Source organism: Eubalaena glacialis, chromosome 2 (genome assembly GCF_028564815.1).
Source record: "Eubalaena glacialis isolate mEubGla1 chromosome 2, mEubGla1.1.hap2.+ XY, whole genome shotgun sequence".
In the NCBI taxonomy this organism is placed as follows: Eukaryota; Metazoa; Chordata; class Mammalia; order Artiodactyla; family Balaenidae; genus Eubalaena; species Eubalaena glacialis.
The window spans coordinates 12,498,199-12,522,291 of record NC_083717.1 but is presented as its reverse complement, the minus strand read 5'-3'; the positions used below and the strand labels follow the sequence as shown (position 1 = coordinate 12,522,291).

General features: G+C 38.3%; 1 long non-coding RNA gene across 2 annotated transcripts in view; it reads right to left on the bottom strand.

Annotated features, from left to right (window-relative positions):
• LOC133084816 (uncharacterized) overlaps nt 1-24,093 on the bottom strand; it is a 60,395-nt gene that overhangs the window by 16,676 nt on the left and 19,626 nt on the right. Inside the window, exon 3 of one of the 2 annotated variants that reach the window (XR_009699467.1) lies at nt 1,774-1,859. The exons of the other annotated variant lie outside the window; for it this stretch is intronic. This is a non-coding gene — a long non-coding RNA (uncharacterized LOC133084816). Of the gene's footprint in view, nt 1-1,773; nt 1,860-24,093 lie in introns of those variants that run through there. 2 annotated transcript variants of the gene reach the window in all.

The window sequence follows — 24,093 nt, the reverse complement described above, 5'->3', positions numbered from 1 at the left end:
GATTTGAGTCTTGAAGGACAGGTTCAGTGGAAAGTCAGCATTCCAGGTAGAGGGAAAAATATAAGGAAAGACTTGGGGGTGATTCAAGGATCAGTGAAAAAAACAAACAGGCTGGCACAGTGGCTTTGGATTGGGGAACAATGTAAGAAAAAGTTTGGATTATGAAGAACCTGAAATGAACCCGTAAAGACTGGGGCTTGACTTCGTAGGAAATGGACAGCCATAGAAGCCTGTGGTACAGAGGAGAGACACAAAGAACACAAAATACCATATGTTCTGTAAATGAGGATGTAGGAGAGGGGAGATAAGAGACAGCTAAGAATGTATTGCAATAAGCCAGGTCTCAGGTGGTGATAGCGATGGTACAGGTGATGGACCTGAAGGGCACTAAACTTTAACTTGACTTCTAGTGCCAGCTCTGCACTAACTGGCTTAATGATCTTGGACAAGACACTTATCTCTGGACCTTGGTTTCCTCCACTAGGATCCCTTGGGATTAAATAAAGCATCTTTGAAGGTGACAACAAGCCAACAAAAATGGACCAAACAGATAGAAGTCTGTGACCCTCCTGTCTACCCTTGCTTCAACCAAATCAGACTCAGCAGCAGCAGCAGCAGCGGCAGTAATAGTAGTAGTAGTAGTAATAGTAGTAATTTGGGGGCTTCTAGGTATCATTCAGAGAAAGGGTTCTGTTACTCTAGAAGTTTTGAAAAAACTGGACTATAGGAGCTTCCTTCTAAGACATAAAAATCTGTGATTCTATGGAGGAGAGTAGTTTTAGAAGGGAAGACTTTGGAACTACATTCAATATCTTGTAATAAACTATAACGGAAAAGATTCTGAAAAAAAAAATAAATGGCAGAAGCACATTGGCTTCTCAAGAAATGATAGGAGTAAGGATCTCAGAAAACAACTCCTCCATAAAAGCAGTCAGAATACTGACAAAAATTGTCAAAAATAAACTTTTTCAGAACTCTGGAAAGTAACCAAAAGTTTACAACAATCCAAGGAACCTCAGTGCGAGAAAAACAGCTGCATCTTGGAAACTCAGCGAGTTTGGTGGCATTGTAACTTGCTCTCTCCCCTTCTCCCCAGCTCCACAGTAGCCTTGAAAACTAAAGGCCTTGTAACCATGGTAACTGTGAAAGCCAGCATCCTAGCAGCCACTGCAGGCAGCAGACAAGTTTGGAGCTGCCGCAAAAGCTGTCTCCCCAGAGAATTGTTTCTATTTGATCTGTCTGGCTGCTCCAGCCCCATTCTCAAGGTTTGTTTGTATTTGACTGGACTCAGAACTTGCTCTATGTGGAGAGCCTATCGCCAGGGTATTTGTCGAAAACGATCAGTGGAAATCATTTAACATCACGACTGCCTGAGATGGGGTTACAAGTTGGGATACGCAAGAGGCTGACCAAAATACTCAAAAGAAAAAGCATGGGAAAGAGATATGCACAGAGCACTAAGTAAAACTTTTACATATTTCTGACAATCTAGAAGGCCACACACATGCTGTGCTCATGGTCAGGAAACACCTGAGAAGACCCTAATCTCTCATCTCCACCTTACTTTGAGACTGTGCAAGTAGGAAGTGAAGATTAAAGCAGAGTTATAAACTGCTGGAGCATTGAAGATATGCTGTAATGTACCTGGACCCTTTGGCAAAGGTGGAGAGACTTACTGGTATTTAAGAAAATCTCTGTCCAATCATTAGCAAGCTCACCAGAGACTTCAGTGGCAGTTCTGCAAATCAGATCACACTTCACCCCCAGCGGATTGTCGTTCTTGCTGTAGGTTGTAGTTGCTGCCCTTGTGTTTTATTTGCTTATCAACTTTCCTGGACTAATTCTATAAAGCCTGTATTCTTTGTTGCAGGTACAAAAGAAGAAAAAAGACAAGAGACAAAAAAGTAAAATGACAGACATAAATCCTACTTTATCAATAATTACAATGAATGTAAATAACACATTCTAATCAAAAGGCAGAGATTGGAAGAATGGATTTAAAAAATATGATTCAAGGAGGTTACATTATGTGACAGATGCAAGGCAGACATGAACACAATGGAAGTACAATCATATGCATAAAATATTGAGAATTATCATTTCAGAGCTTGAAGAGATCTTCAGAATCATCTATCCAAAGCCCTCATTTTCCATATGAAGGCAAGTGCAGGAGACAAATGGAGCCACCATTGTTTTGTTACTATATAGGATGTTTTAATTTGTAAATAGTCTAAGTTTTCAATCTTCTCCTTTCTCCTTTGCTATGTCCAGCAAGGTATTTCCTAGCCCAGAAATATAATATTATGAATCAATATTGCTTTATGATTTTATTTTTTTACACTTAAACTTTTGTGTAAATCCTAATACAGAATGCTAATTAATGCTTTTCTCCAAATCATCATCAAGAAACTTGTTATTTCTACTCTGACTATAAATACCACAATATTCTTCAATCTGTTTTCTCTAATCTCTATTTTTTTCATGAATATGTCCCTGATTCAGAATCTATTTCAATTTTTGTGGTTTTACGTTACAACATATGGTAAAGTAAGTCTTTTCAATCTTCTTTTTCAAATATATATTGACTCATCTCAAGTTGTTCTTCAAGTAAAATTTTAGCATCATTTTTTAAAGTTCTAAACAGATTTTGTTTGGAATTATGGTTGGCATTGCATTAAATTTATACAGTCCTGCCATGGGGTGTCAGAGTCAGAGGAGGGTAAAAAGGATGCTCATATAGAAAGTCTGGAGTGGGATGTTAGAGCCCAGGTAGGGTGAAGAAGGAAACATGCAGAGCTGTTGCTTGGTACTGTGTGTCAAAACCTGAGTAGGACCTGGAGGGCATCCATAAAGCGAGGACAGCCTAGTTGGGGGATCAGCAGAACGTGGTTCATGTCTATGGTATCCCTGAAAAGGAGCATAAGTTGAACTCAATTTTGAGGAAACATGAGACAAGCCCAAATTGAAGGACATTCTACAAAACAACTGGCCTATAGTCGTCTAAAGTATCAAGGTCATGAAAGTCAAGGGATGAATTATTAAAGATTGAAAGAGACTAAGGAGGCATAACTAAATGCCATGCATGATTCTGAAATGGGCATTTTTGCTGTAAAAGATTATTGAGATAATTGATGAAACTTGATTATGGGGTTTAATGATTAGAAGACAGTAATACATCAATAATAATTTTCTGATTTTAATGGCTATTTTGACATTATGTAGAACATCGTTGTTTTTAGATGATAGGAAAATGGGAAGGTAATTTACTCTCAAATATTTCAGAAAAAAGCAGGTCTTTCTATTGTACTTCACCTTTTCTGTAACTATGTGATGGCTTCAAAAGTAATTTTTTTAACAGGAAGCAATTTGTGCTGAAAATAAATGTATAGACCAAATTGAGAGAGAATTGAATGATTTCAAGATTGAATCTTTCCATTCAGGAACATCTAAGGTAGCTCCATTAACTCAAAGTTGTTTTTTTTTTTTTTAATACTCTCCAGGAAAGTGTTGTTTCTTCTATATATCTTGAATATTTCATTCTTAAGCATTTTATAATATTTTTGCTATTGTGAATGGAATTTTTTTTCCATTTCAGTTCTTCTTCTTCTTCTTCTTCTTCTCCTCCTCCTTCTTCTTGTCTGATTCTATTGAGATTTATGTGTTTCATTTGTATCTTCAGCACTCAGCTGACATTCTGACCTTTTATTAGTTTTATTATATTTTTAGTTGTTTCCCTTAATTTTCTTAGAACTAAATCATATATCTGCAAATAATTTCAGTTTTATCCCTTCAATTTATGAATCTGTACCTTATTTCTTCTTTTCTGATCTTTTTGCTAATAATTCCACAATGATGTAGCAAAAAGTCTTAAAAACTTATATCCTTGTTTTAAGATCAATCGAACAGGATAGAAAGCCCAGAGATAAACCCACGCACATATGGTCACCTTATCTTTGATAAAGGAGGCAAGAATATACAGTGGAGAAAAGACAGCCTCTTCAATAAGTGGTGCTGGGAAAACTGGACAGCTACATGTAAAAAATGAAATTAGAACACTTCCTAACACCATACACAAAAATAAACTCAAAATGGATTAAAGACCTAATAAGGCCAGATAGTATAAAACTTTTAGAGGAAAACATAGGCAGAACACTCTATGACATAAATCACAGCAAGATCCTTTTTGACCCACCACCTAGAGAAATGGAAATAAAAACAAAAATAAACAAATGGGACCAAATGAAACTTAAAAGCTCTTGCATAGCAGAGGAAACCATAAACAAGATGAAAAGACAACCCTAAGAATGGGAGAAAATATTTGCAAATGATGCAACTGACAAAGGATTAACCTCCAAAATTTACAAGCAGCTCATGCAGCTCAGTACCAAAAAAAACAAACAACCCAATCCAAGAATGGGCAGAAGACCTAAATAGACATTTCTCCAAAGAAGATACACAGATTGCTAACAAACACATGAAAGATTGCTCAACATCACTAATCATTAAAGAAATGCAAATCAAAACTACAATGAGGTATCACTTCACACAGATCAGAATGGCCATCATCAAAAAATCTACAAACAATAAATGCTGGAGAGGGTGTGGAGAAAAGGGAACCCTCTTGCACTGTTGGTGGGAATGTAAATTGATACAGCTGCTATGGAGAACAGTATGGAGGTTCCTTAAAAAACTAAAAATAGAACTACCATATGACCCAGCAATCCCACTACTGGGCATATACCCTGAGAAAACCATAATTCAAAAAGAGTCATGTACCACAATGTTCACTGCAGCACTATTTACAATAGCCAGGACATGGAAGCAACCTAAGTGTCCATCGACAGATGAATGGATAAAGAAGATTTGGCACATATATACAATGGAATATTACTCAGCCACAAAAAGAAACGAAATTGAGTTATTTGTAGTGAGGTGGATGGACCTAGAGTCTGTCATACAGAGTGAAGTAAGTCAGAAAGAGAAAAACAAATACCGTATGTTAACACATATATATGGAATCTAAGAAAAAAAAAACTGGTCATGAAGAACCTAGGGGCAAGACGGAAATAAAGATGCAGAACTACTAGAGAATGGACTTGAGGATATGGGGAGGGGGAAGGGGAAGCTGGGACAAAGTGAGAGAGTGGCATAGACATATATACACTACCAAATGTAAAATAGATAGGTAGTGGGAAACAGCCACATAGCATAGGGAGATCAGCTCAGTGCTTTGTGACCACCTAGAGGGGTGGGATAGGGAGGGTGGGAGGGAGGGAGATGCAAGAGGGAAGAGATATGGGGATATATGTATATGTATAACGGATTCACTTTGTTATAAAGCAGAAACTAACACACCATTGTAAAGCAATTTTACTCCAATAACGATGTTAAAAAAAAAAAACATACCCTTGTTTTAATCCTAATTTCAGTGGGAGTGCCACTAATGTTTTATGTTAGCTATGATATTTACTATTTGTTTTTAATAGATACTCTTTATCACAGTAAGAGAATATATTTTTATTCCTTAGCTTGCAAAGAATTTTTTCCCCTAACAATTGGATATTGAATTTTATCAAGTATCTTTGTGGCAATTATGAAGATATTCATATTTTTCTCAATTAACTCATTTGAGTAATGAATTACACAAACAGATTTCCTAAAGTTGAACCATTCCTAAATTCTTAGAAATAATTAAAGTTTGGAATTAATATAACATTCGATTTAATGTTATAATGTTCCATATAGGATTTTTACAACGATATTTATAACTGATATTGGTCTTTTATTGTTCACGTCTATTATGCTATTCTTGTTCATTTTTAACTTTAAAGCAATGTAAACCTCATAAAATTGACTGGGAAATATTCCGATTTTTCTATCTTCTGTAATTGCACAAATAACATAGGGACTTAATCAAATCTTCAATGAATGGAGAGAATTGTCCATAAACCATATGGGTCTATTGCCTTTTCTTTTCTTCATTACAGTATTATTATTTTTAAGCTTTTCAGTTTCTTTCCTGGTTTGCATAGTTAGTACACTATGCAAATTTGATATGCTCTTGAGTCAATTTTGATGTTCTACATTTTCGCATAAAATCATCTCTACTATGTGTTCTAGCTTCTTTTGTTCCCTTGCTGTCTTTTGTTGTATTGATCAAGTTTCCTTTGATCTCTTTCTCAAGTGGTTTAAAAGCTAGATGTCCAATTTTTATTCTGTTACTGGTTACCTGTACATTAAAAATATATTTGAACTTAAGTTTCCCTGTCATTCTCAAGAACAAAGTAATATCTATGCATTCTCACCCACTCTGTTGCCCTCTCCTTCCCAAAGAAGACAAAAGTTAGCTTGATTTACATCCCTCTTTCTCCAATCCTCTCCTAGATTTTGTTCAAGTAGCTCCAGGTAATTTTAAAATGTTACACATTTTTATATTAAAAATGTTTATAATTGCTTTACTCTTCACAGATGTAATTAATTGTTCTTATTTTATTTTTTTATTTCTTTTTAATCATCAAGTAATACAGGGATATATTCTAATTCTAAAAATTCAATCATTCTACATAAAATTAAAGTCTTCCTTTATCACCACTGTCAATGCCAGTATCTTCCAAAGAAGTTATTGCTATTATGAATTTGGTATATATTCTTTCAAGTATATGGTGATGCATGGCATATATACCAAACCATGTGTTATACATGCAATATTTATACTATGTACATTTAGTATGTTTAATATGGCACAATTATTATGTAACTCCCTTTTTCCTTAACTGGCCAGTATGTCTTAGAACGTTTTTCATGTCAGTATGTACAGATTCACTTCATTCTTTTGGACTGTTGCATCCCACAGTAGATATGTGCCCTAATTTATTCACCCATTCCCCTATGATTAGACATGTAGGTCATTGTGTTGGAGCTGTTGCAATGTTGAAGTGAGCATCCTTTATGTGCCTCTTTTTGAACACAAACAAGTGTAACTCTAGGGTTTTATATCAATTGGGCTTTAATTCAGGAAAGAGAAAATACTCTAGGTTTTCCACACATAAAAGGATTTAACATAGAAATAAGTTGTCAATTAAATAACTGTAAGTGATGGAGGTGTGGAAATCAAGGTATTTCATTGAAACTTTGACTTCAATGTCAACCACTCTTAGTGTGATCCCAGGATTCTTTGTATCCAATAACCTCATAACCAAATTACAGTTAACCATCACCACATAGAAACAGAAGTGAAGAGGAGGAAAGAAATAGAAAATTGGTCAATTACATACAAATACATACATAACAAAGCAAGGAAGAAAAATATGTAGAGCTATTATATTCCTCAGTCCTGCAATAAGTCAGAAGAATATAGTTGGTATTTATAACTTCCTTTGCCCACTACCAATTTTCTGTATCAATTTGCCTTCAGCCAGCAATTCCATGGTCAGAGTTCTGTATCTGGTGGGGTGACCCAAGCCTTCCATCCCTAAGTGCCTGAGCTCTTCCTGGCTTTACCTCTATTGTATTGCTGTGGTCTTCCATAATCTTTAGTATTGGATATAAAAATACTAGGAGACATCCTAGGGGATTCTCTGGGTTATAAATACTCCTTCATGCCCTTGGTATGTGTCAGTAACTCTATTTCTGTTTGATAATCAAGGTCAATCACTCAAGTTAGAGCAGTGAATCTCTTCTTTGTCTATTAGTTCAGCAGCAAGAGAACCCCAAAGTTCAGTGAAATCATTGAGTCATAGGTGGAAGGAGCTTGGAAGGAGCCCTTCTTTGGGAAATAAGACATGTAAGCCAGAAGAGTTCAAAATCATGGTAATGAGAATTCCCTGGTGGTCCAGTGGCTAAGATTCTGTGCTGCCAATGCAGGGGGTGTGGGTTTGATCCCTGGTAGGGGAACTAAAATCCCACGTGCCACACGGCCAAAAAAAAAAAAGATTCCAAAATCATGGTAATGAGAAGCAAAAATATTACAAGTGAGTAATTAGGTGTAATAGTGAAAGGAACCACTCGCATTTTACCCACTCAATTCCCAAACCCTCTTATTTTATTGGCAGGAGAATCAGTACCATATTATAGGACATTTAATATTTATTCTGATTATAAAAGTAATTTTCGATCATTAAAAATGATATCATTCAAAACTATATAGAAAGTGAGATTCTCCTTTATTCTCTTTCCTGTCTTCCAGTGGTAACCATTGGCATCATTTGTATTATAGACACACACACACACACACAAATATACATGTGCTATACTATTATTTATTACTAAATTAATAAGTATTTTTACTCAGGGAATGTGAGTATACACTTGTACATTTAAAACATTTAAAAATATATTTATTCATTTATCCTTGACAGATCATCTTATTCCTTTGAACAGTGGTATAGTATTCCATGGCTGGTTACATCATAATTTATTTAGTCAATGCAATATGAATAGACATTTAGTGGTTTATAAGTTTTGCTTTTTTAATATCTATGCACATATGGTGGATAATTTTAAAAAGTAGAAATTTCACCTTCCTCCTTAGATCTTCACGAAAGCTAGCAAAATATAGAGGCCACCTAACCTTATGGTTTCACCAATTAATTTGGAAAGTTAGACTTGCTTTGGGTGTTAATTCAGAATCATTTCAAAGCAAAACAAGCCTCTTTGTTTATTTTTGTTTGGAGAGGAGGGCATTGGAGCGTGTGGTACTGCTAAGTGCAGTTTGTATATAATTGTTCCTTAAATAATTGTGTGGCATAAGATGCTTTCTAAAAAATATATGTATCTATAAGGTACATTAAAAATAACTTTTATTTTTGTCTTCAAAGAAAATAAAAATAATCTGTATAATGGTATTTTAACTGAATCCACACACACACACACACACACACACACCCCCCAGAAGCAGCAACTGCTTAGATTAGACAGGTGTTTATACTCCATTTGTAATAACTTTACATTTTTTAGTCACTGAACCATTGTATCATCAATTTTCATTTCTTTTTATTTTACTGTGAGGTGGACTGGTTCTAAGTTGACTAAGTCACACATTTAAAATAATTAAAAGTTTCACATTGCAGAAGAAAAATATACTCTTTCCTCCACCTTGGTGTGTGTCCTTTTCTCCACTCATGTATCACCATAATACTGAAAAACAGTAAACCAGAGCAGCATTTCATGTCTAACCTTCTTGCCTCAAATATTTAAGATGAAACTTATTAGTATATACAAACTCTAAGATGTTGAAACAACTAAATGTTTTTGAAATGACATTTACAAATGTTTGTGTATTTGCAATACTTTTAAAAGAGTATTTCATGCTAGAAATGTGCCTCTATACAAATGAAAAACCAAGGTGAATAAAGTCAAGTGCTAGGTACTGAAAAGGCAAATGCATCTTAATTGAAGACAGAAGGCGTTGCCCACTGGTCTTTTCTTTTTTTTGCCACACCACTCAGCTTGCGGTATCTTAGTTCTCCAACCAGGGATGGAATCCAGGCGCCCCCGCGGTGGAAGCGCGGAGTTCTAACCACTGGACCGCCAGGGAATTCCCCATGCCCACTGGTCTTAATGAGGCCACACCAGCCTGTGAATTCTCTTCTCTAACAGTCTCCTCCTACACCCCTCCACTTCCTATCTCCATAAATTGCTCTTGTAGATGCACTGCACTCATATTTATTTCTCTCATTTTAGGTGATGGAGACTCCAGAATGTCTATGCAAAAGAATTAAGTGGTGCCAATCTCATAGGGAGAGCAGCTTGAAGCTGGATTTACATTGCTCTTTACATAAAATTGAGAATATATTGATTCTTTTAAAGAATGTCCTTCCTCCCCACAACCCAGCAATACCATTGCTTTTCGAGTGGAAAGGGAACTTCCAACCTACCCTGATTCTGTTACTTTAATACATGAGACTGAGGCCCACGAGCTGAAGCTAACTGCCCAGCTGATGGCAAACCCAGTCTCCTGTCTCTCACTCCAGTCCTGATATCTGGGAAGCATACTCAAAATGTTAAGTAATTATCACAAGCTTGATATTTGGTTTTTGAATTTGTTTTATATTTATATTGAAATGTTGCAATTCCTGGTCTTTACTTATTAGTGAATTTAGGAATTCATTTTAAATGAAATAAGTCATATAGCAAAAGCTTAATTTAGGGAAATATGTAGAGTTGAAAAAATTCACTTTTCTACTCTTTCTCATTGCAACTTCTCTGGAACTTTTCTAAAATAGTGTTGTGGTTGTATGTCCAAATATTCTTTCTGCTGCATGAGAATTTGGATGCACTAAAAACAAAGTTTCAACAAAGGTAATTAGGTAGTTTATTGTAGGTTCTGTCTTCAAAAAATTGAAAAAGGTTTTCTCAGGCGAAGGCTGTAATAAGCTGGAAGGTAAGATGGCTGCTCTATTGACAATGACAGTTCAAATTTTGATTATATGGAAATTGGGAAAGAATGGCACAATGGAATCTAAAAACCCTCCTTGCAGTATTAATGTTCCATCTCCCCATTAGTACATGTTCCTAGTCTTTACTTTTACCCAGAGAGGTGGGTAAAAGTGCCTTAAGGGCACGGGGTGCCTTAAAGGTACAGTAATTACTACATAAAGACTGGTGTTAAGAACTTCAGTGCTTCTTTCCAACACCAGAAGTTGCTTCCGGAAGTGGATATCCACGTCATAATACGTGTAGGATGCCAGAGTGAATGGTGTGACATAGAAATAGTTCTTGCATCTCTCTGTGCAAAGGTTCAGAGACATGAAAAACCTTGGTTCTTTCAGGCATATGCAAGATTTTCAGTAAAGGCGAGCAGTGCCATCCAAGAGAACTTTCTTTAAGATGGAAAGGTTTTATGTCTGTGCTGTCCAATACGGTAGCCACTTGCCATATGTGGCTATTGGTCACTTGAAAAATGGCTAGTGTAACTGAGTGACTGAATTTTAATTTTATTTCATTTTAATTAATTTAAATTTAAATAGCCACATGTGGCTAGTGGATACCATGTTGGTAAATGCAGTTCTAGAACACAGAAGAGTAGATGAGAGTAAAAAGAGATGAGATTGTAAGAAGACATGATAGGAAGTATGGACTTTGCTGTCCCGAAGGTAACAAAGAGAAACTGAAGATGGCTGATGGTAAAGGCCCTGAAGTTGGCATAGAAGTGTAAGCTCAACGGCACAGGTAGAGAGACTGGCCATGGACTGTAGCTCATTGCCTGGGATCAGAGGAAATGAGGCAAGGTCAGGTGTGAGAGAAGCTAGGATTTATAAAGGCATGGAGAAGGGAAGCAAAATTTAAGGAAAGTCATATCAGGTAGATTCATTTCTTTTCCAAGTAGCAAGAGACCGGTTTGTCTACTGAAATTGAGGGAATGAAAGATGAAGAGTAGTGCTTGGAAGATGTGAAGAGGAGAGTAGGGTTGGTCTGAAATTATCGTTTGGGGACTGGCCAATGATAGTTATAGGATTTCCAGGTGGTGAGACTGGGGGCAGAGCTGAGGTTGAAAACTGTGGCTTTGAAATGGCTTCAAGCTGCCATTCCAGAAGGTTTATTTATTTGGGTATGGAATTGGAGAAGGTGTACTGCAGCAGGAATCCAGGGTCGTAGCCCCAAGCAGTTGCTGCAAAAGGCCTGGGATGCAAGGAAACTGAATAAGCTGGCGAGGGAGTCCTTCAGGTAATCAATAACTTGAGGTCATGAAAGACCTAGAAGAAAAAGTTAGGTCATGTGTAGAAAATTGGAGTTGAAGACTTCAGAGGCATGTTTATCAATGACCACAAGATCTGTGGTGTGGTGATGGTAATGTAGGCTGAAAGGTTTAGAGGTGAAAGCCACTGGAGTTGAGGTGTTGAGGGTCATCCACATTAAGAATGAACAATATGGCAAGACTTGTGTTAGAAAGTGAGTACGTGAACCAGATGTCTTTAATGAGTGACAGAAGTTATGACCTCAGCGATAAACCTACAGAGGAGGGAGAAGAAGGTGGTAGAGTAAGGTGGCATGAGCATTAAAAGGAAGGTATTTTTACAGGACGGTAGATGAATAATGCCAACTCTACCCCCTGATCCTAGAAAAACACTGATGGGAGATGAGCGTCTCCAGTGGCTGGTGGGAATGCAGTGTCCTCCAGAGTAGAGACAGATTTTAGTTAAGGAAGGAAATGGAATAAGTGTTCAGTGACCAAGTTAATGATATTGGGGAGCTTATTTACTGGGTATGGAGAGTTCAAGAGGGTCCATGGGTTACAGAGCAGTGAGGGGACCAGTGAGAGGTGAGAGAAAGTATAGCACAGGGACACAAGCAGGGTCTTTTATATTGTAACAAATTTGCTAGTACAATATATAGTCATTTTTGCTGACTTTGGAAATGGTTTAGGGAAAAAACAGAATTTGGACCCTATCACCAGTTAGATGTGGGGCAAATAGCCTTCACCACAGGTGGGGGAAGATTAGGTCTAGAACTTTACATTTTCTCTCATTCACTTCATGGCTGTGCATTCAGAGGGAGGGTGTAATGGAAGAGATTTGTTGATCTGCTTTTCTGACTGTCTTTAGAGACAGGATAAATTCTCATTAGTCTGGGATGATTCAGGTGTGACTGACTATCTGAAAGAGAAGGATAAATTATACTACCTTACCAGTGCTTTTACATTCCAAAGATTTTGTGAATCTAAGCTAAATTAGCTCTGATTTCTGAGTATTATAAATATAGTGGAATATCACTTCAACATTTTTTGAGGGTTCATGGTAACCTAATTTTCTAAACTTAAAATCAGAACATATGGTCCAGTGATAGATGTTTTCTAATCTCTAAACTGAATAATAGGAAACTACACTTGGTTAGACACTGAAGGCACTGCCTTTATAGAAAAGAATAAAATAAATTTATACTGGAATTGTCCCAGAAAAGTCTAAGATATATGACCACTATACTTATAAGTGAGAATAATTTATCAGGTGGGTATTTCAGTAACTATGCCTTTTTGGATATAGTTTAACAAATTCTGATCTAGGGCACAGAATGTCTCAGTGAGTTTCCAGTGAAGTCCAAATCCGAGAAATGAGAGATATAATTCTTATTGAGTAATTTAGACTTTTCTTCTCTACTTTAAGGCACTCTGGTCTTGCTTTTCTCCCATTTTTCTAAGAATGCATGCCTCATACAGGTTCCTTGTTTTACTCAACTGCGCAGAAACACATTATCTCACTTAAAATGAGGAAGCTGGAATTCCCTGGTGGCACAGTGGTTAAGAATCTGCCTGCCAATGCAGGGGACACGGGTTTGATCCCTGGTCAGGGAAGATCCCACATGCTGCAGGGCAACTAAGCCCCTGCACCACAACTACCGAGCCTGTGCTCTAGAGCCCACGAGCCACAACTACTGAAGCTCGCATGCTTAGAGTCTGTGCTTCGCAACAAGAGAAGCCACTGCAATGAGAAGCCTGTGCACCACAACGAACAGTAGCCCCTGCTCGCCGCAACTAGAGAAAGCCCAAGTGCAGCAACGAAGACCCAGTGCAGCCCTAAATAAATAAATAAATAAATAAATAAATAAATAAATAAATAAATAATGATGAAGCCAATGAGAATGAGTTAGCTCTGTTTTCAGTTCTCTAATGCAAGGAAAATTCCTTCTTCTGTAAACGATAAAGAATTCTCAGCATGTTTAGCCACAGCTAATCCTATTCCTTTGGGTGCAATGTGGTCCTGTACTTTGGAACATTTTAAGAGCATTACCTAGCTAGGCAATAAACATGCTTTTAAGGGCTTATTGGTAGTATGCTGACTCAAAGCAGAAATAATATCATTTCAAGTTGCCACTTCCTCATTCATTCTTTCTAAAGACCCCTGTAGGCTTTTCAAGGTCTCTTGCCCCCTCTGTGACAGTTTGATTTTGTAAGAGAATAGTCTTAGAATTCACTTTGTTCTACAATCTTAAAACAGAGCAAAACAGAACAAACAAGAAAATCTCCATATTTGTTTGAAATTTCATGAGGTGAAGACTTCTGGTCAAGAGATCAAGTCCAGCCTCTTCTTACTGGGGGGTGCGTGGGGCATACCTGGAGTCCCCTACAACCTATGGCTGGGACCTGCCCATGCCACAGAAACCACTTTTGGAGAAAAGAACTTTAGTTGGGGTTATGGAACTGGAGGAGAGGAAAAGTAAAGGAGTGAGAGGGGAATGAGAGGAGAGAAACCCCTTTAGAGCAAAAAGTGGGCAAAGGAAGGCAAGACCAGAGCTAGACTAGGGATTTCTGAGAGTAGGGCTGTGGGAACAAAGTGACTTCCCATTACGTTCAGAATCTGAGGAAGAGGGATGCTTGAAATACTTATTCTTGGAATCTTGGGAGTTTGCTGAAGTTCCCAGACATTAAGAATGGGAGTTAGGAGATAGCCCAGAGATCCTGACCATGAAGACACTGTAAGATTCCCTGCACTCATATAATTGCCCCAAGTTATAGTCTTCTTTTAAAAGATCTCCTTTTCCCCACAGAGACACTGGTAAGCCCTCTAAGAGTGAACAGTCCATTCAAGCTTGGGAAACAGCCTCTTCTGTCATCAGATTTGGAGGATGATGGAACACAGGCTATAGAGTAGGGCAGGCAGCTTTAAGGAAGAATGGAAAGCAGGGTTTTCAGGTGATCCCAGAGGGACTCCTCACAAGAAGCCAGCCAAGAACTCCCTCAGGAGTTTGAGGCTGCCATCTTCGCCAGGGGGTGTCAGGAAGGCTCACTGGATCATGGGGATCTTTCTGTTGCTGAAGAACTGGAGCCAGAGTCAGCTGCTCTGAGTTTGAAGAGCTTATGGGAAGTGGATGTTTAGTCTTCATCTCTGTTATCCTTCACCTCAAATTAGTCCTCTACGCTCCTGTCTTGATAACATTTGAAATCAGTTACCCCTCCTAGTGGGTCTCTGTTACCAAGTTTGGTCCAAATTCTTTGACAGTTCATAGCCAAGTTTAGCCAACTGCAATTTGGAATTCTGCTTCCTGCTCTGAATATCACAAGCAGCCAGGAATTCCATTTTAGTTCTGCCTTGCCTGGATGGTTTTCCCCTTCATGGCGCTGTTTCCCTGGGTCAGTTGGGCCCTGATAGTTCTTGTTTTACAGAAAGTCACCAAGTTTAGTTCCTGTTGCCTGTCTAACTTACTTTTTCCATTTCCAATAAAGTCACTAGGCAAATTTTCTGATGTTCTGTGTTTGTACGGGGGTGGGGGGAGCGAGAGGGATGTAGAACAGCGTGGGACGAAGTTCGTTAACTCCTTCTACTGCCGGTTGTCATCATGATTCTCTTCCATCCCTTTTGCTTTCTATCCTTTGACTAGAAAACATATCCCTTCCCTTTGGGCTGCCACAGTGACATCTCTGTTCTCCAGTCTTCCAAAAACCCTAGTAAATCCTTGTAGCATAGCTTAGTTGCATTACTTTTGATTATTTACTGTCCATTGCTTCTCCCTATTAGTGAGCTCCATGAAGGCAGGGATTGAATTTTATTTCAATTTGCAGCTCCAGAATTTAGCATTGTGCCCAGGACTCAATAAATATTTACCGAGTGAATGAATTAGAATCATCTTCCATCCTTGCAACACACAACAATGTGATGCTTGTGACATTCTCCATTGAGTCTCCGTCTAAGGCTTATATGTTGGCAATGACCACCTGTCAAATGCTGAATCAGATGCAGCTTTGATCTAATCCTGGAGGGTTTGGCTCTAGAGGAAAAGGACCTGATGAGGTACATACAGAGGATACTGAAGCAGCTGCTACTTGCTCAAAATGGACTTAGTGCACCCTTCCTTCTGGTCTCCTTGTGCTCTACATCCACCCCAAGGGTAAAAAATCACCATGTGATGCAAGCACCAAAGGCTTCTGGATAAAATGGGTGCAGTGCTATAATTCAAGGAAAATTCCTTCTGCAAATGAGAAAGAATTCTAGGCGTGGGAGAAATATACTTAAAAAGTCATATCCATGGAAAGTCAAGAAAATCACTGAGGTCAGACAAAGTGAGAAAGTCAGTCCAAGGTGGGAAGGAATTACTGAAACTGCTGTCATCTCTGAGGACATCTAGAGAGCCTCACACTTAGAGCTTTCCCAAAAAGGGTTTTAGGAAGTGTTAATATAAAAGAAAAATGGTGATCAAGAAGAAAAGCCCAGAACACTGAGGCAGCAAGGAAAACTGTCTCAGTCTCAATTGTTTTTTCTTTTTTGGCCATGCTGCACGGCTTGCAGGATCTTAGTTCTCTGACCAGGGATTGAACCTCGGCCCCCGGCAGTGGAAGCACAGAGTCCCAACCATTGGACTGCCAGGGAATTCCCACCAGTCTCAATTTTGAGTGGGAGTGACAAAGAATCTTCTCTGAAGATTTCAAGGTCACCAGCCATGACAAGTGGTTTCAGCCCTGAATGTGCACTATTCGTATAAAATCCTAACATAAAGGGGACTCTGGTTAAACATTACCTGTTGACCTCAGAAGGAGAGTCAGATTCTTCCTAGAGTAGTGTACCCTCTACTTAGGCCTCCCACAAAAGACAGTGCCCACAACTATAAAACCCTTAGTTAAACACACACACACACACACACACACACACACACACACACACGCCAATATGAATGAAATTTAGCAGAAATAGCAAACACAAAGCTGGATCCACAAAGAATTATCAGAGACAGTAAAACAGTGAGTTTTAATATGTTTAAAGAAAGAAAGAGAATGCTTTAAAAGAGTAAGGAAAGAGAGGCTATGCAGTGACCAGACAGATTTGGAAAAGAAACAAACTGCAATTCTAGAAATGAAAAAAAATGTGATTTAGAAAAAGAACTTAATGGGATGGCTAAAGAGCCATATAGACATAGCTGAAGAGAGAATTATGAGGAATGCTGATTAGAGAAACAGATGAAAACAGAAAAGGAAGGTCAAATGCCTGAGAATTTTGCAGGATTGTTGAAACACACACCTCCAATCCAGAAGACCAACACATCTTTATCTAGATAAATAAAAAGAAATCTACACCTAGACTCATCCAGTGGAACTACAGAACACAAAAAATAAAGAGAAATCATTAAGGGCAGCCAGAGGAAAAAAAGGCAATTTACCCAAGAAGGAAAAATGATTAGATTGAATGCTGAGTCATCGACAACAATGAAGACTGAAGAAAGTAGAATATTAAAATATTCAAAGTACCGACAGAAAACAACTGTAAAACAAGAATTGTGTTTCTTGCAAAATTATCTTTCACAAGCAAGAGGAAAATATTTTCTGTATAATAAAACTGAAAGAATTTACCAGCAACAAATTTTCACTTATGGAATTTCCAAAGGGTGTTTTTCAAGTGGAAGGAAGAAATCTGCAAAAAAGATCTGAGCTATGGGGAATAAAATGGCATATAAATAAAATCATAAATATATCACTAAATCTACTCACTATTGAGAGTATTAAACAATAATGTCTAAATTGTGGGGCGTCACAATAAATAATATGGAGCTAAAAGACTGGACAAACATTGAATGTAAGCTGGGGAATGGGTTGGCAGTGACTGAAAATAAAACAGTAGACTTCTGTGTATTATTTAGAGAGTGGGAAAATATATCCATTAGAAAGTCACAACAGTTCTAAATATGTAATATGATAGACTAATAATATATGAAGGAAAAATTAATAGAATTACAAGAATAAATTGATGTATACTAACCACAAAGTGAAAATTTTCAACCTACCTCTCTCATTATTTATAGATCAAGAATAATATCAGAAATATAGAAAACTTGAGCAATGTAATTAGCAAGATTGATTCAATGGACAACAGGAAATTCACTTAAAGAATATGAATATTCTCCAACAATATGGACATTTACTGATCGATCACATAATAGGGTACACAAAAACTCTCAAAAAATTTCAATAAATGGTTATCATATAGATCACATTCTTTAACCACACACCTGATTAAATGAGAAGTTAAAAATAAAGCCATGAGTTAAAAAATCTCCATGTAGTTGGAAATTTAAAATAACTAAATAACTCATGGATTAAAGATGAATCAAAGTGGAAATTAAAAAATACAAAAACTACATGACAGCAAAAACATCATATATTGAAACTTGGAGAATGCAACCCAAGAGATGCTTCAAGAGCAATTTTTAGCCTAAAATGTGTATTAGAAAAGTAGAAGGTTGAAAACTAATGCAATTGCCAGTTTTGAAAGTTAGAAAATTCAATAGCATATGACAATAGTAAAGATAAGAGCAGGAATCAATGAAAAAAAAAAGGAAAGATACATTAGAGAGCATAAAAAAGCCAAATGTTGGTTGCTTGAAAATTAAAAATAGATAAACCTCTGTAAGAATGTTAAAGAAAAATAGAGAAGATACAAATGAATAATATTATGAATAAAAAAAGAACACAACTAGAGGTGCATCAAAGATAGAGAACATGGGAGAATACTATCAATAACATGTTTCAATACATTTAGACAATTTGGAAGAAACAATGAATGTTAAATGCATAGACTGATAGTCTGGTGTTTAAAAAATCCACTTATATATTGTTTACAAGTAAAAGTTGATGGAAATTTTCTTCACCTGGCTTACCTGTCCTAAACTAACCAAATTATGTCCATTGTCTCTGGGTAGTAAGGTACCTAATACAGTAGAAATTCACAGATGTCTGAGCCAACAAATGTCACACAAGTCAGAATTACTTTGCCTCTAAGGTTCTTGGAGACCTGCACAGGCATGTCTTTATTTCATCAGTCACTTTCCTGAGGGTGTGAGGTATTTTAGGCCAGCCCTGCAGTTCCTTGGGCAGTATCTCTGGTTTCCATAAAATTGACCAATCAAACAAATGCTTGTACAAAGCTCTTCACTACTGGAGCATCATGGACCTTGGCATAGGACTTCAACCTTGAGATGTCAATCTGGGACCTTTTCTGAGGGCTGAGTTCTTTCTTGGAGAGCCTAAGGGCTGACTTTACTAAAATCTGATTCCACATTTTCCTACCTATCGTGACATTTAGTTATGCTAATTTCATAGCGTCAGGTCCAATCTTATTATATAGGCTGGTAGTCAGCTGTCTAGGGCAGCAAAATATTATTGGCATTAAAGAGTTGGTGACTATGTTGGCAGAAAATAATTCTATTTTGAAAGACTACAGAGGAGACCTTCAAGATGGTGGAAGAGTAAGACGTGGAGATCACCTTCCTCCCCACAAATACATCAGAAATACATCTACATGTGGAACAGCTCCTACAGAACACCTCCTGAACGCTGGCAGAAGACCTCAGACCTCCTAAAAAGCAAGAAACTCCCCACGTACCTGGGTAGGGCAAAAGAAAAAAGAAAAAACAGAGACAAAAGAATACAGACGGGACTTGCACCAGTGGGAGGGAGCTGTGAAGGAGGAAAAGTTTCCACACACTAGGAAGCCCCTTCACTGGTGGAGATGATGGGTGGTGGTGGGGAAGCTTGGGAGCCACAGAGGAGAGTGCAGCAACAGGGGTGCAGAGGGCAAAGCGGAGAGATTACTGCACAGAGGTTCGGTGCCGACCAGCACTCACCAGCCCGAGAGGCTTGTCGGCTCACCCGCCGGGGCGGGCGGGGGCTGGGAGCTGAGGCTCAGGCTTCGGAGGTCAGACCCCAGGGAGAGGACTGGGGTTGGCTGTGTGAACACAGCCTTAAGGGGGCTAGTGCGCCACAGCTAGCAGAGGGGGGAGTCTGGGAAAAAGTCTGGAACTGCCTAAGAGGCAAGAGACCATTGTTTCGGGGTGCGCGAGGAGAAGGGAGTCAGAGCACCGCCTAAATGAGCTCCAGAGATGGGAGCGAGCTGCGGCTACCAGCACAGACACCAGAGATGGGTATGAGACGCTAAGGCTGCTACTGCAGCCACCAAGAAGCCTGTGTGCAAGCACAGGTCACTATCCACACCTCCCCTCCCGGGAGCCTGTGCAGCCCGCCACTGCCAGGGTCCCGTGATCCAGGGACAACTTCCCCTGAGAACACATGGCACGCCTCAGGCTGTTACAATGTCACGCCGGCCTCTGCCGCTGCAGGCTCGCCCCACATTCCATACCCCTCCCTCCCTCTGGCCTGAGTGAGCCAGAGCCCCCTAATCAGCTGCTACTTTAAGCCCATCCTGTCTGGGTGGGGAACAGACGCCCTCAGGCGACCTACACGCAGAGGCGGGGACAGATCCAAAGCTGAACCCCAGGAGTTGTGCGAACACAGAAGAGAAAGGGAGATTTCTCCCAGCAGCCTTAGGAGCAGTGGATTAAATCTCCACAATCAACTTGATGTTCTCTGCATCTGTGGAATACCTAAATAGACAACAAATCATCCCAAAATTGAGGCGGTGGACTTTGGGAGCAACTGTAGACTTGGGGTTTGCTTTCTGCATCTAATTTGTTTTCGGTTATATGTTTATCTTAGTTTAGTATTTAGAGTTTATTATCATTGGTAGATTTGTTTATTGATTTGGTTGTTCTCTTCCTTTTCTTTTACATATATATATATATATTTTTTTTTTCCTTTTTCGCTTTTTGTGAGTGTGTATGTGTATGCTTCTTTGTGTGATTTTGGCTGTACAGCTTTGCTTTTACCATTTGTCCTAGGGTTCTGTCTGTCCTTTTTTTTAGAATACTTTTTAGCGCTTGTTATCATTGGTGGATTTGTTTTTTGGTTTGGTTGCTCTCTTCTTTCTTGCTTTCTTTTTTTTAATTACTTTAAAATTTTTCTTTATTTTTAATGATTATTTTTTATTTTACTGACTTTATTTTCTTTCTTTCTTTCTTTCTTTCTCCCTTTTCTTCTGAGCCGTGTGGCTGACAGGGTCTTGGTGCTCCGGCTGGGTGTCAGGCATGTGCCTCTGAGGTGGGAGAGCCGAGTTCAGGACATTGGTCCACCAGAGACCTCCCAGCTCCACGTAATATCAAACAGTGAAAGCTATCCCAGAGATCTCCATCTCAACGTTAAGACCCAAATCCACTCAACAACGAGCAAGATACAGTGCTGGACACCCTATGCCAAACAACTAGCAAGACAGGAACACAACCCCACCCATTAGCAGAGAGGCTGCCTAAAATCATACTAAGGTCACAAACACCTCAAAACACACCACCGGATGCAGACCTGCCCACCAGAAAGACACGATCCAGCCTCATCCACCAGAACACAGCCACTAGTCCCCTCCACCAGGAAGCCTACACAACCCACTGAACCAACCTTAGCCACTGGGGGCAGACACCAAAAACAACAGGAACTAGGAACCTGCAGCCTGTGAAAAGGAGACCCCAAACATAGTAAGTTAAGCAAAATGAGAAGATAGAGAAACAGAGCAGATGAAGGAGCAAGGTAAAAACCCACCAGACCTAACAAATGAAGAGGAAATAGGCAGTCTACCTGAAAGAGAATTCAGAGTAACGATAGTAAAGATGATCCAAAATCTTGGAAATAGAATGGAGAAAATAAAAGAAACGTTTAACAAGGACCTAAAAGAACTATAGAGCAAACAAACAATGATGAACAGCACAATAAATGAAATTAAAAATTATCTAGACGGAATCAATAGCAGAATAACTGAGGCAGAAGAACGGACAAGTGACCTGGAAGATAAAACAGTGGAAATAACTGCCTAAGAGCAGAATGAAGAAAAAAAGAATGAAAAGAATTGAGGACAGTGTCAGAGACCTTAGGAACAACATTAAATGCACCAACATTCAAATTATAGGGGTCCCAGAAGAAGAGGAAAAGAAAGGGTCTGAAAAATATTTGAAGGGATTATAGTTGAAAACTTCCCTAACATGGGAAAGGAAATAGTCAATCAAGCCAAGGAAGCGCAGAGAGTCCCATACAGGACAAATCCAAGGAGAAACACGCCAAGACACATACTAATCAAACTATCAAAAATTAAATACAAAGAAAAAATATTAAAAGCAGCAAGGGAAAAGCAGCAAATAACATACAAGGGAACCCCAATAAGGTTAACAGCTGATCTTTCAGCAGAAACTCTGCAAGCCAGAAGACAGTGGCAGGACAAATTTAAAATGATGGAACGGAAAAACCTACAACCAACATTACTCTACCCAGCAAGGATCTCATTCAGACTTGACGGAGAAATTAAAACTGTTACAGACAAGCAAAAGTTAAGAGAATCCAGCACCACCAAACCAGCTTTACAACAAATGTTAAAGGAACTTCTCTAAACAGGAAGAACAACAGAAGGAAAAGACCTACAAAAACAAACCCAAATCAATTAAGAACATAGTAATAGGAACATACATATCGATAACTACCTAAAATGTAAATGGATTAAATGCTCCACCCGAAAGACACAGGCTTGCTGAATGGATACAAAAACAAGACCCATATATATGCTGTCTACAAGTGACTCACTTCAGACCTAGGGACACACACAGACTGAAAGTGAGGGGATGGAAAAAGATATTCCATGCAAATGGAAATCAAAAGAAAGCTGGAATACAATTCTCATATAAGACAAAATAGACTTTAAAATAAAGGCTATTACAAGAGACAAGGACACTATATAATGATCAAGGGATCAATCCAAGAAGAAGATATAACAATTGTAAACGTTTATGCACCCAACATAGGAGCACCTCAATACATAAGGCAAATGCTAACAGTCATAAAAGGGGAAATCAACAGTAAAACAATCATATTAGGGGACTTTTAACACCCCACTTTCACCAATGGACAGATCATCCAAAATGAAAATAAATAAGGAAACACAAGCTTTAAAGGACACATTAGACCAGATGGACTTAATTGACATTTATAGGACATTCCATCCAAAAACAACAGAATACACTTTCTTCTGAAGTGCTCATGGAACATTCTCCAGGATAGATCATATCTTGGGTCACTAATGAACTGTCGGTAAATTTAAGAAAATTGAAATTATATCAAGTATCTTTTCCGACCACAATGCTATGAGACTGGACATCAATTACAGGAAAAATCTGTAAAAAATACATATACATGGAGGCTAAACAATACACTACTAAATAAGCAAGAGTTCACTGAAGAAATCAAAGAGGAAATAAAAAAATACCTAGGAACAAATCACAATGAAAATACGATGATCCAAAACCTACGGGATGCAGCAAAAACAGTTCTAAGAGGGAAGTTTATAGCAATACAATCCTACCCCAAGAAACAAGAAACATCTCAAATAAACAATCTAACCTTACACCTAAAGCAATTAGAGAAAGAAGAACAAAAAACCCACAAAGTTAGCAGAAGGCAAGAAATCACAAAGATCAGATCAGAAATAAATGACAAAGAAATGAAGGAAACAATAGCAAAGATCAATAAAACTAAAAGCTGGTTCTTTGAGAAGATAAACAAAATTGATAAACCATTAGCCAGACTCGTGAGGAAAAAAGGGAGAAGACTCAAATCAGGAGAATTAGAAATGAAAAAGGAGAAGTAACAACTGACACTGCAGAAACACAAATGATCATGAGAGATTACTACAAACAACTATATGCCAATAAAATGGACAACCTGGAAGAAATGGACAAATTCTTAGAAAAGCACAACCTTCCAAGAGTGAACCAGGAAGAAGTAGAAAATATGAACAGACCAATCACAAGCACTGAAATTGAGACTGTGATTAAAAATCTTCCAATAAACAAAAGCCCAGGACCAGATGGCTTCACAGGCAAATTCTATCAAACATTTAGAGAAGAACTAACACCTATCCTTCTCAAACTCTTCCAAAATATAGCAGAGGGAGGAACACTCCCAAAGTCATTCTATGAGGCCACCATCACCCTGATACCAAAACCAGACAAAGATACCACAAAGAAAGAAAACTACAGGCCAATATCACTGATAAACATAGATAGAAAAATCCTCAACAAAATACTAGCATACAGAATCCAACAGCACATTAAAAGGATCATACACCATGATCAAGTGGGGTTTATCCCAGGAATGCAAGCTTCTTCAATATACGCAAATCAATCAATGTGATACACGATATTAACAAATTGAAGGAGAAAAACCATATGATCATCTCAATAGATGCAGAAAAAGCTTTTGACAAAATTCAACACCCACTTATGATAAAACCCCCCAGAGAGTAGGCA